This window comes from Pholcus phalangioides, unplaced genomic scaffold (assembly GCF_987345545.1).
Source record: "Pholcus phalangioides strain wild (caught in Gottingen) unplaced genomic scaffold, Ppha-v1.0 ptg000011l_1, whole genome shotgun sequence".
NCBI lineage: Eukaryota > Metazoa > Arthropoda > Arachnida > Araneae > Pholcidae > Pholcus > Pholcus phalangioides.
Window position 1 is genome coordinate 51,668,233 of NW_028301604.1, and position 16,519 is coordinate 51,684,751.

At 39.7% G+C, this 16,519-nt stretch overlaps 1 protein-coding gene across 1 annotated transcript in view; it reads left to right on the plus strand.

Annotated features, from left to right (window-relative positions):
• Positions 1 to 206: 206 nt before the first annotated feature.
• LOC149080545 (protein qui-1-like) overlaps positions 207 to 16,519 on the plus strand; it is a 149,618-nt gene continuing 133,305 nt past the window's right edge. The window contains exon 1 of the mRNA XM_089239645.1: positions 207 to 340. The gene's annotated coding sequence lies outside the window, so the exon portion shown is untranslated. The remainder of the gene's footprint in view (positions 341 to 16,519) is intronic.

Sequence of the window (16,519 nt, forward strand, 5' to 3'; positions counted from 1 at the left end):
TCAATAAAGAACACTAGTTATTTCGAGGGTGGAATAAAAAGATAATACAAAGAGTGATTTTATATTTGCCCCGCTTTTTTCTTGCTTTTTTCAATGTGTGTTTGAGGGGAGGCGCTTGCATCGACACGATTCAGGTGCTGCGAAATTTCAGCTTTCCCGCAACTCACACTAGACGTTTTGCTAAGGAAATACCCACACGGCGCAGATCAAGAATAGCTTTTCAGTCAATACAAACTCGGCACCCAAATGAGAAGAGGAAAAGCGGCTCATAGGTAAATACCGCAACAGGCAGAAAATTTAATGTATTGAAGCAGCAAGCTGTGCAGATCAAAATGTTTTAGTAAGTTCTTTTTTTTTTTTTTTTTTGCTGAGTCCAAAATGTTATTTACACACACATAATGTTTTTTTTTTCTCTGCATTCAAACCAAGAACAATTTTTTATTGATAATCTGTACTAAGAACGAATTCAATATCAATTAATTATCTATCCGAATATAAACTTTTAATACTTATTAGGAACATCACATAACATTGCCCGAGATTAATGAAAATCATCTTCAAAGTGAACGAAAAAAGTAAAATTCTAAGCTTTACTTGATAAGTGATTTTCTACTGTATTCTGTTTGAAAAACTTGTCATATTTAATTTTTGTTTGAAAGAATCATAGGCATGCAACCGGAAGTTATTATGCTATAACGCTATTGTGCACTGCGTTTGGCGAAAAAAACATCGTTTTCTCACGCAAAGCATCTTACTTGTCGCGTGCAGGAAATTAACCCTTCTGTATCCGCAAGCAGAATAATCCACAAATTTCTGTTCCCGTTTGAGAAGTCCTCACCATTACCACACATCTTTTCTCGCGTGAACCACCAGTGAATACAGCATACTCTGTATCCTGGACACAATGAAATTGAAAGGTGATTTGAGAAAAAAAACCCTTTTTCTTTCTTTTTTCATATCATTACATTCATTTTTATGCATTTATTTTGTACGCACGAGAATCATTTAGAAAAGCTGCACCATACTAACCAGTATCTATTGCACCAGGTGTGTGAAAACTAACATGTTGAGATGATGGTCCATGACCCACTAATGATTAGAAAATTTTAGTGATCCGTGGAAAAATTTGGAAATTATTAGAAATCGTTGCTATGTTTCGCTATATTGGTTCCTTGCATTCTGATTCATGTCACTGACTGTCTTCATGTCACTAACACAGGACAGACGAAAAAATTAAACAAATGTATTTATGCAAGATATACAGGAAATTGGATGTTGTGTGAAGATGCTTATTTTTGAGATGTTGATTTTAGGAAGGCGAGGGGTCTGGGTTCGATTCCCGGTAAAGGTAGAGATGAGTTTTTTTCCTTCCTAAAATCAACATCTCAAAAAATAAGCATCTTCACACAACATCCCGTTTTCTGTATATCTTGCATAAACAAGTGGAGAGCAGCATTATGTCATAAGTGCATTTATATTGCACGTGATAAAAAGAAAATTTTATTACCGATACTTTGAAGATGTCTGTACTCTTTTTTAAAAAAAAATCATGTTAGTGATCCGCAAGATTCATATCTGTGAACTTAGTAGGCTGTGAGGTTCGAAGGGGGTTAGTAGCTGCTGCACAAACGAATATGCAGTCTAATAGTGAGTGAAGGAGCAATAGCGTTTAAATGTAATATGGTTTAAAAAATTTCTATTTTCTGTCCTGTGGTTGTCACAAAATTGTGATTGCATTCTGATTGTTGCATCACATAAAAGCTCAACAATGCGCAGCAAATGCTCGTCTCAAATTCAGTATTCTTTGAACACAACTCTGTTATCATAATAAAACGACCAAAAATACCGGCATCGTAGTCCCGCATGAGAGGTTTTGGCAGCTCTTTATCCTTACTAAAACTTGCCTACTTCCCTAGATAGTGGAGAAAAGTCATACCCAAGCTAGGTGAACCAAAGGATAGTACTTCATCCCAGACCTTCAACTCTTCGATCTCAAGATTTTTTAGAGAATAATTCCAACCCTTAAACTATGTAATAAAAACCAACCAATGTAAACTAGGTCGTCTTGAACAATTTTGGTTTCAAACCCAACCCAAGCCTGATTCATATAAAACTTTTTATTTTATTTTTCTCCCGTCTAACACTTTATAATATTGATGGGTACACAAATTTTTCGTCTTGTTGACCATATTCGCAGGCCTTATAGGAAATATACGGGTAACACTTTTTGAGGGCCAAACATGAATGGACAACATTGACGACATCAATATAATAATAAAAGTTATTTGCGTTAATTGGTGTGCAGCTGGAAATTTATTCTTTTTAATTTCATCACCAGCGGAATGAAGAAAAATAAGACAGTGTTCGATACGCCACCAAGCACTTAACCCATTGACGCCGGTTGATAAGAAAATTTTCCATTCGACATTTTAATTTTTTTTCCTTGCCAATAGATGGTGGGAGTGTGGTGTTCCACTCAGTATTTTTTTCTTCCAAAAAATCAAAGTCGTCTTCAATGGGAAGCTACCAGTTATTGCGACAAACTAATACCAGACCAAACACAGGGTGATAAAGAAGGCTTCAGAAACTTTACAAGGATGTCGCCAAGTGATTTTGAAACTGCTGCATGGAGGAAAAATTAAACATTAAAGCAATCAATTCCTCCATCGATTAGATTAGCTTCCACACTTTGATTTCTAGCCAATGGGGTTTCCTAATGGACACACTCGAATATCAAAGCAATCAATCAGCTTTAAGATTTTGCCTTGGCTTCACATACTGAATTAAAGAATAAATACTACGCGCGTAATTTCCTGCCCACTGCCTTTGGTTGACTGAACCGTGTTTCTAAACACCCAAAGTTATTGAAACTTGTTCGTAGTTGCAAACGTTTCCCAACGCAATGCAAGAAACTGTTCTGAAAGAAGCTAGTGCGCAACTCACGGGAACACTATAGAGAAACATTGTGTTTAAAGTCTAGACAAGGCTTTAGTGCGATGCATAATGTTGCGCTTTGTTTACCAAAAGCCGGGTCCAGACTCGCCGAGTTACGCGATATCGATCCACACGTAAACCGGTTTTGGACGGCAAAATCAGTCAAGATCATCTCAATCACGCCTCAAAAGCAGGTTATTGAGTGCCTCGGTGCGGTAGCACTGCGGGTGTGGAACCAGCTTAAACCTTTCAAGTGGCAGGCATAGCAGAAATCACTATAAAAAGGAATCACACTTAGTGAAATTCCATATCTTTTTTTATGAAGTAGACTTTCTTCCGATATTCAGCAGGTAAGGGGGATAGAAAATATGTTTCATTGAGAAATCAGCTTGACAAAGCATCTGGGCTTGTCATTGCTGAAATAAAAGGCTCAAACAAGCAACAGCGGAAAATTCATAAACGCTTTTCTGGGGAGGCAGATGGCGCAAAATAGTGATGTTACTATATACATGTGGATGCCGTAGACATAAACAACTATGGGCCAGAGCCTCCCCCAAATATTTGTCCCCATTTCTATAATACCTATAGAGATATTAGGTTTGAAGCTTCCCCCCCCCCTTCCAATATTTTCAATAACTTCACGCCTATGGCAGAAGTTGTTGGCAGATGCCTTCGAAAAATCAAAAAACTAGTGAAATGAAAAATAGATTGAATAAGATTTTGAGTAAGACGTAAAAAAATGCCGTTGTTGTGGCTTGGAAGTTCCTTCAAAAATATTCCTATAGTAGAATTGATTGTAAAAAAAGTGAAAGATATTATGTTATATCGTTGTATTGAGAGGAGTTTGACATTGTATTAGATACTATTCCAAACAAAATCTGAAAAAGAACATCGTTGTAGATCGATTTAGCGATACATCAGGTACCATTGTAGAGAGGTTTCATATGGTATTTATATTAAACCAATTTGTTTATAACAGTGTTTCCCAAAGTGAAAATAAATGTAATAAGTTTAATTGCCGGTGGAGGGGCGGTAGAAGCTATGGATTTAGTATAGGATACTATGAACGATGAGAACGAAAAACATTTTAAGAAGGGGGCGATAGAACCAAAAGTTTGCCAAACTATGGTTCAAAAGATATCCACTTCCACAAATAACACATAATCGCTCTAAACCGTTAATTCATTTCTGCAACATAAAACGTGTTGAACTTTAATGTGGGAGAAGTATTGGCATAAATGTTTCTATATCCAGAAATCTCTACTTGGATAAAACTTCAAACGCCGAGTCAAGAAGACAATTCAAATGCTTATATAAATTGATATTTGTTCTATGTATTAAAACTAAGAACGCTCTATTCCACAAATTTTTTCGGATTCACCCAGACTGAATATCATCAGTTATTTCTCATGCTTCCGACAGAGATTGCGATTTCAAAAATCGACCGGAATCCACAGGTGGCCAATCATTTTTCACGCAGCTCCTCAATCAATATTGCTATACGTACGCGTATATCGATTAACCGTCTTTCTGTTTTAATGATTATGGAATTTTTAGTTATAACAGAGAAAAGGAGAGAAAGTAGGAGCACATTCAAATACAATCAAGATTGATTACACAAAATAAACATTTTTAAGACCAACAATCAGGGGCATAAATACGATGTATATATTGAATGACATACCGCTATCCATTTAATGGAGTGATTCTCCCGGATTGTAAATTATACGACAGTATTTTTCAGTTTTTCTAGTCTCACGGCACATTTGAACCTAAAGTTAAACATTTGCAGTAAACTCAAATTGCGATTTTCAAAAAAGTAAAATATACAGTAATTTTTATAATTTAGTTATTAACGCAAATAAAACAGTTAATTATAATCTGTAATTGCATTTTGAATTTGACTCTTGTCTACAACAGCCAGTAACTCCCGCTATAAGGAGTTTCAATGTTTCAATATTTTTCTTTCTTCTTTGTTTCTGCTACTGATGAAGGAACTTCACATAGTTCCGAAACGCGTAAAGCCGTGTTCGTTTTGGAAATTTGGGTACACGCAAACGTTGATTATTCAATCGTATTATAATCTATACATATGAAATAACATGACGCATCATCGCAAAACCGGAACCGCTGAAGATATAAATCTTAAATTTTGGTCAATAGTTTTATTTAAAAAAAAAATTTAGACTCACTCTCTATATATACACTGAAGAGCCAAAAAAACTGACTAATCTGCCTAATATCGTGTAGGGCCCCCGCGAGCACACAGAAGTGCCGCAACACGACGTGGCATGGACTCGACTAATGTCTGAAGTAGTGCTGGAGGTAATTGACACCATGAATCCTGCAGGGCTGTCCATAAATCCGTAGGAGTAAGAGGGGGTGAAGATCTCTTCTGAACAGCACGTTGCAAGGCATCCCAGATATGTTCAATAATGTTCATGTCTGGGGATTTAGGTGGCCAGCGGAAGTGTCTAAAGTGAGAAGAGTGTTCCTGGAGCCACTTTGTAGCAATTGTGGACGTGTGGGGTGTCGCATTGTCCTGCTGAAATTGTCCAAGTCCGTCGGAATGCACAATGGACATGAATGGGTGCAGGTGATCAGACAGGATGCTTACGTACCTGTCAGAGTCGTATCTAGACGTATCAGGGGTCCCTTATCACGCCAACTGCACACGCCCCATACCATCACAGAGCCTCCACCAGCTTGAACAGTCCCCTGTTGACATGTAGGGTCCATGGATTCATGAGGTTGTCTCCATACCCGTACATCAGCTCGAAGCAATTGGAACCGAGACTCGTCAGACCAGGCAACGTGTTTCCAGTCCTCAACAGTCCAATGTCGGTGTTGTCGGTCCCAGGCGAGGCGTAAAGCTTTGTGCCGTGCAGTCATCAAGCGTACACGAGTGGGCCTTCGGCTCCGAAAGCCCATATCGATGATGTTTCGTTGAATGGTTCGCACGCTGACACTTGTTGATGGCCCAGCATTGAAATCTGCAACAATTTGCGGAAGGGCTGCACGCCTGTCACGTTTAATGATTCTCGTCAGTCCCGTTCTTGCATGATCTTTTTCCGGCCGCAGCGATGTCGTAGATTTAAGTTTTTACCGGATTCCCGATATTCACGGTACACTCGTGAAATGGTCGTACGTGAAAATCCAAATTTCATCGCTACCTCGGAGATGCTATGTCCCATCTCTCGTGCGCCGACTATAACACCACGTTCAAACTCACTTAAATCTCGATAACCTACCATTGTAGCAGCAGTAACCGATCTAACAACTATGCCAGACACTTGTTGTGTTATATAGGCGTTGCCGACCGCAGCGCCGTACTCTGATTGGTTCCATACCTCTTTATTTGCATACGCATGCCTGTACCGGTTTTTTTGGCTCTTCAGTTTATATATATATATTTTTTTTAAGAAGGGATTTTTCAAAATTCAACACCTAACGGGATCATAAGGGGAACTTTTGAGATTACGAAATCCATGTGAGTGAAGCCGCGGGTAACGGCTAGTTTGTAATAAGAATGATAACTAAAATTTCTTAAATCAAAACTTTTATTTTAGAAGATACCTTTTTTGCTACGTATAATATTGGTTAGACATCTCTCAAGTCGTCTTCCAAGGATTCTAGCTGTGATCGATTTATACAGCATTTGATGTATTTGATATTAATTTGTTGGGGAAAATCTAATGTCGCGTCCTGATATAATGAGATTTCAATTCCTGTTTTGTAACATATAAATTTGCTAAAGAAAAATTATATTATATTAAAAATATATATACTAGAATCCCCACATACTAAAAAATATCGTCTCTCTCCCCAGTTCTTCTCCGAACAATATATTTTGCTTGGGTCTGCCAATTATACAATATCAATCAATCATTTATTTAGTTCGGCCAAACCCGTGCGAACGATTGGCAAGAATACAGAAAACAAGTTGATAATCAGTGACACAGACAATAAATAACATACATGTAACAAATTATGAATATAACAATTATGGCTCGAGAATTTTTGGAAGCAAGAAATTTAGTTTACAAAATTTGTTTATAACGGATCATTCGGAACTATATATTGGCTTATATCTTCCTGGTTATAGCTCCAGAGCCGCAACTAGATACTTCTTCACCTGGGACAAACCGGCATTTTTGCGCCCCTTGCCATGTAGAAGAAGCTGTTAAAGCATAGTTTCCCAAACTTTTCATTCCACATCGCCCCCTTTCTTTAGAAATTGTTTCTCTCATCACCCCTTTTCTCTCGCTGGAGCCCGGGAGTCAAGGGGGCTCGTGAGGTGGCCTTTTCGATTTTTTTTCTTCACATATGTCCCATAGGAAAACAGACAAGACCCTTTAATATCAGTCGTATCAATTTGTACGCTTGTCGGCGGATCGTACCTTCTATTCTTATTGTATTTTTTTAATAATGCACACAAAGGGGTTTTCGACTTCTAACCCCCCCCCCAGAGCCGAGATTATAGTGTTATTTTGCAGGAAAAAACGTAACACTCCCCCCCCCACCCCCGAGAAAATCTTTGTACGCCTATGGCGATCACAAGTCTCAATATATTTATTCTATTAACCGGCCCATGGGGAAGCATTATTGCATTCTGTAAAATTATGTACAAATCACTTAATCATATCAAAATGTAATAATATTTATTACACACACAATTATATTTTATGATTTAGTTTAAATATACAGTGAAACCTCGATATAAAAATATTCTGCGGACCAAGAAAAAATAACATTTATTCTTTTGTTATCTTTTCTACATCAACATTGTTAGTACCATCAGAAAATAAGCTCTTATGTATTTATTGGCCGCAAAAAATTGTAATTGTTTAGTTTATTTATAAAACTCACTTAAATCCATTGCCCCTGTAAAAAACTTTACTGCATTCCACATGTGACTTACATAGAAAGTAGCAACGCCAAGAACTTCCTTTAGCTTTCGGTGATCAGTCAATGCAAAATATTGATGTTATTAGACGCCCTCAGAAGAACGAGAAAAAGTAACGAATTAGTTATAGAATTAAATTCAAAACGATTTTGAGCAAAATATGAAAAAAGTATCGTTTTTTATAGATTTCAAAAATCTCCTACAAATATCGTTATAGAGGGGTTTATCGTATTAGAGGATATCGTTGTGTATCGAGAGTTTAACATTAAACTAGGCAATTACCAACAAGATTTGAAAAAAATATTATTGTAGAGGTAGTAGAGGTCGCCGCTGTGGTGGTCGAGTGGTTATAGTGCCGGACTCGTGATGCGAGGATCCGGGTTCGAACCCCACAGTGGTGGTCGGCTGAAGTTGGTTTTCTGTGGTTCCCAACTTCAAGGCGCAAATGCGAGCCGATCTCCCCGTTAAAAAGTCTCGCCACAGAGAGCAACAGTCCTACAACGGTAAATCATTCAACCATAACACTTCACTCATAGTTAGAAAAACTGGGGGCAGATGACAGCACTACACATAACAAGCACTACACAGAAACAAAAAAACTTTACGTCAGGTTGCACTACACGTACACGCACATTCCCGCAGGTACCGGTTCGTTGGGGGGTTCCGCGGGGGGTGGGGGGTGAATGTGTGGTGTAGCAGTAGTAGGTGGGGCCTCCAAAAAATGGCTCGGGGATCCATGATGTTCTTAAGTCAGCCACCTGGTTGGGCAATTTGCCTGTTGTGGCGTTGTATTAGTTATTATCGATTGTCGTTGTAGCGAGGTTTTACTGCATATAGAAATTCTGTCGCGTATGCAGGATTTTTTCATCGGGGCGGGGGGGAGGGACATTCAACATTTTTGTTCCTTCCGAAAGGGGTTCCGTTTTTTTAATGCAAAAATGCACTATAATCTTTTCTCTTCAAATGGGAAGTTGCAAAATTTTTCGGGGCGGGCGCGAAAAATCCTGGTCTGGGGGTCATGGATACGATGCAGACAAAAATAGAGCATAAAGTTGTATATAATGGCATTAGTAGTATTTGAGAATGAATTTGCAAATTAAAATAAATGTAAAGTGCATGAATTAGGAGAGAAAAAAACATTGTACACGAATGCACACAATACTAATTCAATTAAACATAATACATTATGAACACTTTGCATAGAATCAAATATACCGGTCTGATACAAATTGCTTTGGAAAGTGTACTTTCCTCCCATTTCTGGTCGTTAGTATTTTCTCGTTCTTTTTAGCAGGATTTTCATCTGAAAGACTAGGCATTGCTGGTGGTTGAACATTGTGATTAATTTTTGAAGGCTGGTTTTACTCCGTCAATATAGAGTGACAGGTTTACCATTCACGTTTTTTAACAATATTTTTGTCGCGTGTTTGCACAACTGGATAAGGTTCAATGTATGGTAGACTTAGCGAAGGACGGACTTCGTCGACGCGTAAATAAACATGGGAACAAGATTGCAAAGTGGGATTAACATAAATTTTGAATTTTTTATGTGACGGAAAAACGGGTGACAGATTTCTCATAAGAAAACACAATTTGGACGCATAATTTTCATCTGGTGTTGATTTGAACACATCTTCAGATAGAAGGTTGGATGGTACCCGTAGAGTGGTTCTATCATACACTAATTCCACAATTCCGCACAGGTGGCTTGCAGATCACTTTTGAAAAGCTGATCGTAGGCCGAGAAGAACTACGGAAAGTGATTCTGTCCACTTTGTGTTACCATGGGCAATGATGACACATTCAGGGTGTGATGGGATCTTTCAATCATCCCGTTCGACTGAGGATTGTAAGAGGTCGAACGGATTCTGGCAGTGCCCATCATGTCGGTGAGCTGTATGAGAAGTGATGATTCAAAGTTCCTACCCCAGTTCATGGTTAGTCACGGGACATCCGAAGCGTGATATCCAACTGTTGGAAAGGGCTTTGGTAGTCGTTTCAGCCGTCATGTCAGATGTTGGAATGACTTCAGGCCACCTAGAGAAACGGTCGATGGGAGTCATGCAGTAGACCTACTGGTAACCTTCTGACGGTGGAAGAGGTCCAATGAAACCAAAATGGGTGTGGGTAAAATGAGCGTCGAGAGTTGCAAATGTTCCTAGAGATGATTTTGTGTGTCTGAAAATTTTACTCTTCTGGCATTTGTCACAACTGTTCACAGCATTGTGAATTTCACAGATGAATTTCTCCATACGGGGCCATACAAATCTGGAAGATATAAGCTTGATCATGGTTGAAATGCTGGGATGAGAAAAATGATGTAGATGCAGGAAAACAACATTTCTCAAAGGAGCTGGAACGAAAGGTCATGGATGCTGTTTTCGTATCACATACCAGTTCAACATCTGCTAATGGGAAGAAATATTTTTCCAATTGTAATGATGAAGAGTTGGATTTTTGAAGTTGTTCAAGTTCCTCATCTTGGAGCTACATATTTGACATCTGCTTGTATTTGATGACAAGAGGTGAAGAAATAGCATCAATTTCTATTCTTGACATGGTGTCAGCAATGATGTTTCCAGAACCAGTGACGTGTCTGATATAGGTAAAGAATTGCATAGATCAGTGGTTTCTGATCGGTGTGGATCGAGAATTTCCGGCCTCCAAGCATGTGCCTGAATCTACGGACAGTTGTGTAGATGGCTAACAACTCTCGGTCGTACGTTGACCACTTTTTCTGATTTTGTGTCAACTTCTTCGATAAAAATGCAATAGGATTCCATTGATGGTCGTGGTATTGCATAAGAGATCCACCTATCGCGATGCCAGATGCATCGGTCCACAAACTGATTGGGGCATCTGGATTTGGATGGTGGAGTAAAGTTGCTTCAGCCAATGCAATTTTCGGTTTGTCGAATGCATCCTGGCATATCTCATCCCATGGGAGAGGTTCTTCAGAATTTTTGCGTTGGGGATTTTTTCAGTTTCGCCGACCTTCTAACAGTTTCACTAAAGTTGTCGAGATATGAGCAACCTTCAGAACGAAGCGACGGTAGAAGTTGAAAAGACTCAAAAATTTTCTAAGTTGTGTGAGCGTGGTTGGCTGAGGATATTTTGTGATGGCTTCAACTCGATCTGGAAGAGGTTTGATGCCATTTCGCGAAATCTGTAGGAACTCCAAGAACGTCACACTCCAAGAAAGTCAACTGTGAAAAGTCCAAAAACACACGTGGAAGGCTTCAGCGAGAGACCATAGTCATTGAGTCGCTGAAAAAGTGCTCTTAGATGATGAAAGCTCCTCAGCTGATGACACGATGCAATGAGAATATCATCAACAAATGCGTAAGTGAAAGGAAGATCACGCACAACACACACACTTCATCAATAAAACGTTGGGAAGTGGATGCCGCGTTACACAGACCAAAAGTTGTGTACTCGAAGAGACCAAACAGTGTTGTGATTGCCGTTTTGTGTATGTGGTCGGAAAAAATTGGAATCTGGTGATATGCGGAAACTAAATCAACGTGAGGAAAGATATTTTTCCCATGAAGTCCTGCAGTGAAGCCTTGAATGTTCAGGACTCTGTTCTTGATGGTAAGAGCGTTTAGAGCTCTGTAGTCTCCAACTGGTCGCTAATCCAAAGAATATTTCTTTGGGATCGTGTAGAGGAGAAGAGGAAATTGCTCTTAGAAGGTCGAATGTGGCCGAGGTTGAGCATTTCTTGAAAAGCTGATTTGGCCAATTTCATTTTAGTTGGATCCAGCCTGCGAGGTTTAGCTGAGACTGGTGCGCCAGAAGTTTGTATGTAATGCATGGTACTATGCTTAATGGGTTGGTCGGGACGAGGTGGTTTCGTGGTATCGGAAAACTCAAGTAGTAATTTGTGGTAGATGCTATCTTCCCACACCACTTTAACTGAGTGAAGATCCGCTTTATTCAAATGTCCCGAAACGTCCAATTTGGTATTTAAATCAACTAATTTTCTATTCCTAAGATCGGGTAGTAAGTTGAAATAATTAAGTCGTCTCCAATGATCGCACATGACACATCACAAATAAAAAACGAGAACACAAACGGTTTCTTAAGACCTAAATTTAATGTAAGTAATCCCCAGCCATACACTTTACCACTAGAAAGATGGGCCGGGGGACTGTACCTAGAAAGACGGGCAGGAGTCTGTGTAACCCATTGCTTTTTCCGGCAATTTTTGAACATTTTAATATTTTACAGCATGGTGTAATATTTTTATGACAGAATGGAGTTATATACCACAAAGAATTAGTGGGTAAAATCATTGATCTATTAATACAGGCCTACTCTTTTGCAAAAAAACGAAGCACCCCTATAAAACAATCCAACCATCTCGAAATTTCGCATGCGTATTTCTTTATGCCGAGTATGAAAATGATTAAATTTTCAAGGCCAACGAATGTTAACTTCGGTCATAGTATGCGTTTCTACTGCGCAACTAGCATTGTATAAAACAGGTAACAATCTCCGACGGTTTATATTTTCTCGTTGTCGGCATTGCAGTTCCCTGGGGACACAACTAATAATGCCGTTACGACGTTGTCGAAGACTTTATAGCCAATTTGACTACTTTGAACGTGGTCGCATAGTCGGGATGCGTGAAGCTGGCTGGTCACACCGATCAATAGGCCGCCCCCTGCACCGTACAGACACGGCTGTGCAAAGGTGCTGGTAGCAATGGTTGCTGCAAGGAACTCATCAGCGGAATGAAGGTTTTGGAAGGCCAAGGTGCACGAATGCGAGGCAAGACCGAATGATTGTGCGACAAGCCCGAACTTCCCCAATGTCATTATTGTCTGCTATCCAACGTGCTAGAGACTCTTCCATACCACCCGTAGTATAGTCCACCGATCACGAGAAGAACACTGGCTACGTCACGTTACGTCACGTCGGATGATTCTATTATTTACTTTTAGGTAAAGCAACTGCCCATCGAGAATAGCGCATTAGCAACGGCACTTTCCCGTTTGGCGTCTTTTGCACTATTTTGGCCTCTTAGAAATTTCACTAAAAGCGCCACGGCAGTGCTCTCGATAACATCGTCATCGCAGTGTTTTTCTTGCGTAAACACCGGCTGTTCGACAATGTAGTCTTGAGGCATTGTCGCATTAGATTCACAAAAATAAGATCTGGTTGAAATTTTCCAGAATTTACGCGGTAGGGCCTCAGAAAAATCACTTGGCCCGGGAAAGCCCGTGATGCTCTTAAGACGGCCCGGCTGCTCGAGCACTTACGGCACATTATTTTAATACAAAAAATTTATTTTTTATTCCGCAGAAGGGATCGAAAACTCCAGCCATTTTTTAATAATCAGTTCCATGCATCAAGCTGAAACTGAACACTGCTAGTATATAACATTTTCGACCATGGCCCCCAGATGGATGGGCTACTACACCGCACACCAACTCCGGTCATATATCGCCATACGGCAATTTCCAACCAGTGGAGTTAAATGGGAAATGAAGGCTCCATCCATCGGCGGTCGCCCTAGGCTCCGTAGGTAAAGAACTTGCTTCGAATGTCCTATGCCCGGATTCGAACTCATGGACCTTGATGGTAACCTTCATAGTGGCAGACGAGCTGAAGACGAAGGATGGGCTGACAAAATCCAGCCTATAGGAAAATTCTTATAATTTTCTTTTTTTTTTCCACACTGTAAATTCAGAATGGATGGCCGGTGAGAGATCCCTGCTGCAGCATGAGAGGACCATTCTTCCGATGCCCTTAAGCATGGCCACCACATCTTGCAGCCGGGCTCTCAGATTGGGATCTTCGACGGGTCACTCTAAAATGAATTTATAGTTGTAAAAAATGATTAGAATCATCCAGGGCCCCAGGGCTGGATCCCTGTCAGCCCTGCCCTTGGGGGGACATGCCCTTAAGGTGGCTACAGATGTAACTGCAAACTTGACAAGCAGGCATGCTTAATCTTTTTATTTGTCACTACTGCATTTGTCACCTGTTTAAAAAGCCCATATGAGTAGCTTCTGTGGAGAAAGTAAAAAAGTAAAAAAGACACGATGACATGGCTATAAGAGAAGGTAAACAGACGAATGGCTAATTGCTAGCAGGTGGCATTCTGTTGCTGCGGTATAGAAATTAAACCGAAGAAAATGCCATATAATTTACAGTCGTAATAAATTATTATTATTATATTAATAATACTCCTTTTGTATTAAATTATTAATTTAAAGTAATTTTACTCCCTTTATTACTAAATGATCACTACTCCCTTCGAATTTTTTTCTGTATCAAATATTTTAGTTCAAAATATTAAATTTAATAAAAATTCAAATTTTTTAAATTAAAAAATTTATAACAATTTTCGAGCACATCTTTTAACAAACGCCAACACAAAAAGCGCAGCTCACTCAAGCGTGAAGACCGACGGAGCTGACTGAAGCGTGAAGAATACCCTCATAACAGAGATTTGCGCCAAGACAGACTTCACTGGTAACCCGGGAAAATTTTTATCCTTTCCCCGCGCCGAAATGGACCCTCTCCAGAGAGGGCGGTTCGCGTAACTCTTCTCGTGATCTGAGAACTATACCTTCCACCATCTCATGGCGCTTGGCTAAGGCGGGCTTACGCTCACAGCGGCCTTTAAGACGGGTGCCTTTAATCCCACAACATCGGCAGAGTCGTCTATAGTGGTGTTGCAGCCAATAATCATGGCTGCCAGCTAACTGGCATCACATAGTGTTCAGCGATGAATCCCGCTTCAGTCTTGGAGTAGATGACCCACGGACCCGTGTGTGTGGAGAGGCTGGGGTCAGCGTCCCAATCAGCCTTTGTTTTAGAGAGGCATACAGCCATTACCCCTGGTGTGGGGTGCTATCTCTTATGACAGCAGGTCGCCTCTAGTCGTCCTGCGTTCAACTTTTAACAGTTCAACGATATGTTGATGACATCCTGCGGCCAGTTGCATTACCCTTCATGGCACGTCATCCTGGGACCATTTTCCGACAAGAATATGCCAGGCCCCGTACGGCTCGCATATCTTTGAACTGCCTCCGTGCTGTTGATACTCTACCTTGGCCATCAAGGTCACCGGACCTTTCGCCAATCGAACATGTATGGGACATGGTAGGCCGCCAGATTCGGGCACCCCAAAATGTCGCAGATCTGCAGCAACAATTGATGAATGCCTGGCAGAATGTATCTTAAGATGAGATTAGGAATCTTTATCACTCCTTACATCGGCGTATGCAAGCATGCATCGCCGCCAGTGGGGGGAGTTCAACAATTACAAAAATAGTCAATCTCTCCATGGTGCTCCGTTTTTTTTGCAAAAAAGTATTATTGTTATTTAATTTTTAAAGCATTCTCTGTAAACGGCCTGTCTTGATGAGCGTCAGTGTGGGGGAAACTCGAGATCTGTATTTTCTATATTCCCGATAGGATTTCATCGCTTCTAGGTTATGAATGTGAACGAATGTGTGTGCTATATTTTTGGAAGCACCTGACGATTTTTCAAAGGATTTCAGATTTAGATTTGAAAAATAAAATTCACATAACTCCAGTGATGTGCAATCAGTATCTGTAAGCATAGTTTCCTGTAAAATATTTTGGAATCCTTGATGTTCTATTGACGAGGAAGATCAAGGTTGTTACAATGTTTCATACACTTCTATCAGCAGAAGTCTCTTCGCAACCCGATAGACGGGATATCATTCAGATCTCTGGTATTTATGGAAATCATTTGACGTTTGGGTGTAGTTCTAGGTTTTCCTTGGTGGCTTTCAATGTGGTTTGAATTAACTGTTTCTAGTAGCATTTCATTTTGCATCAGCCGAGGCATTTTTGGAGGTATAATTTTATTCTGATTCACATATCCATCATCAATACTGTTTTGCTTACTTCACAAAAAGTTTTGTGAATTATATAGGGTAGTTTTCATGCTTTGTCTCTTCTGAATTCTCATCATCAGAACTACTGTTTTTTCACACACCTTTCCCATTTTCTGAAGTTTTATCTGCGGTGAATCTGTACCTTTTTGCCATTTCTACAGCAATTATAAGCATGTAGATATTTCTAATTTGCAGAACAAATAATTTATTGGACAAAATGACAAAAATGCGTGACAACAAAAGCCCAAACATCTGCTGACCGACATCTGCAAAAAAAGAATGAAGGTAAAAAAACGTCTCGAAAATTGGAATTATACCGCATTAGATGCACAAAGATATCAGAAGAATTTCGACCTTACAAAATCAAATGTGACAATGTTGGTAATATTATATGTTGAATGTGTTTTAAAAAATATATATGGGAAGGTCAGTGTTACCCCCTTTCGTATTTCTAGGTATATCTAAGATGTCCGAGTGATGTAAGGATCCGCAATGACCTCACAATAATTAATTTTAATGCAACTATATTATTTTAAACTTGCAAGTACACAAACTAAAACATCGATCATTCAAGTTGAGATACATACGCTCACATTCGATTGCAACAACCGGTTATATTTCTAGTCTAATTCCAATTCCGCGCACACTGTGTTTACAATAGTTTTTATAGCGAACTCGGTGCACGCTGTTTACGTCACGAATGAGCATTACTTCATTTGTATCTTTGGTCATCACAGTTCCTTCCTTCGTAAATGAAGTGTAGGTCAGTCTGTCCGGTGGTATTGTTTGTCTTGTACTT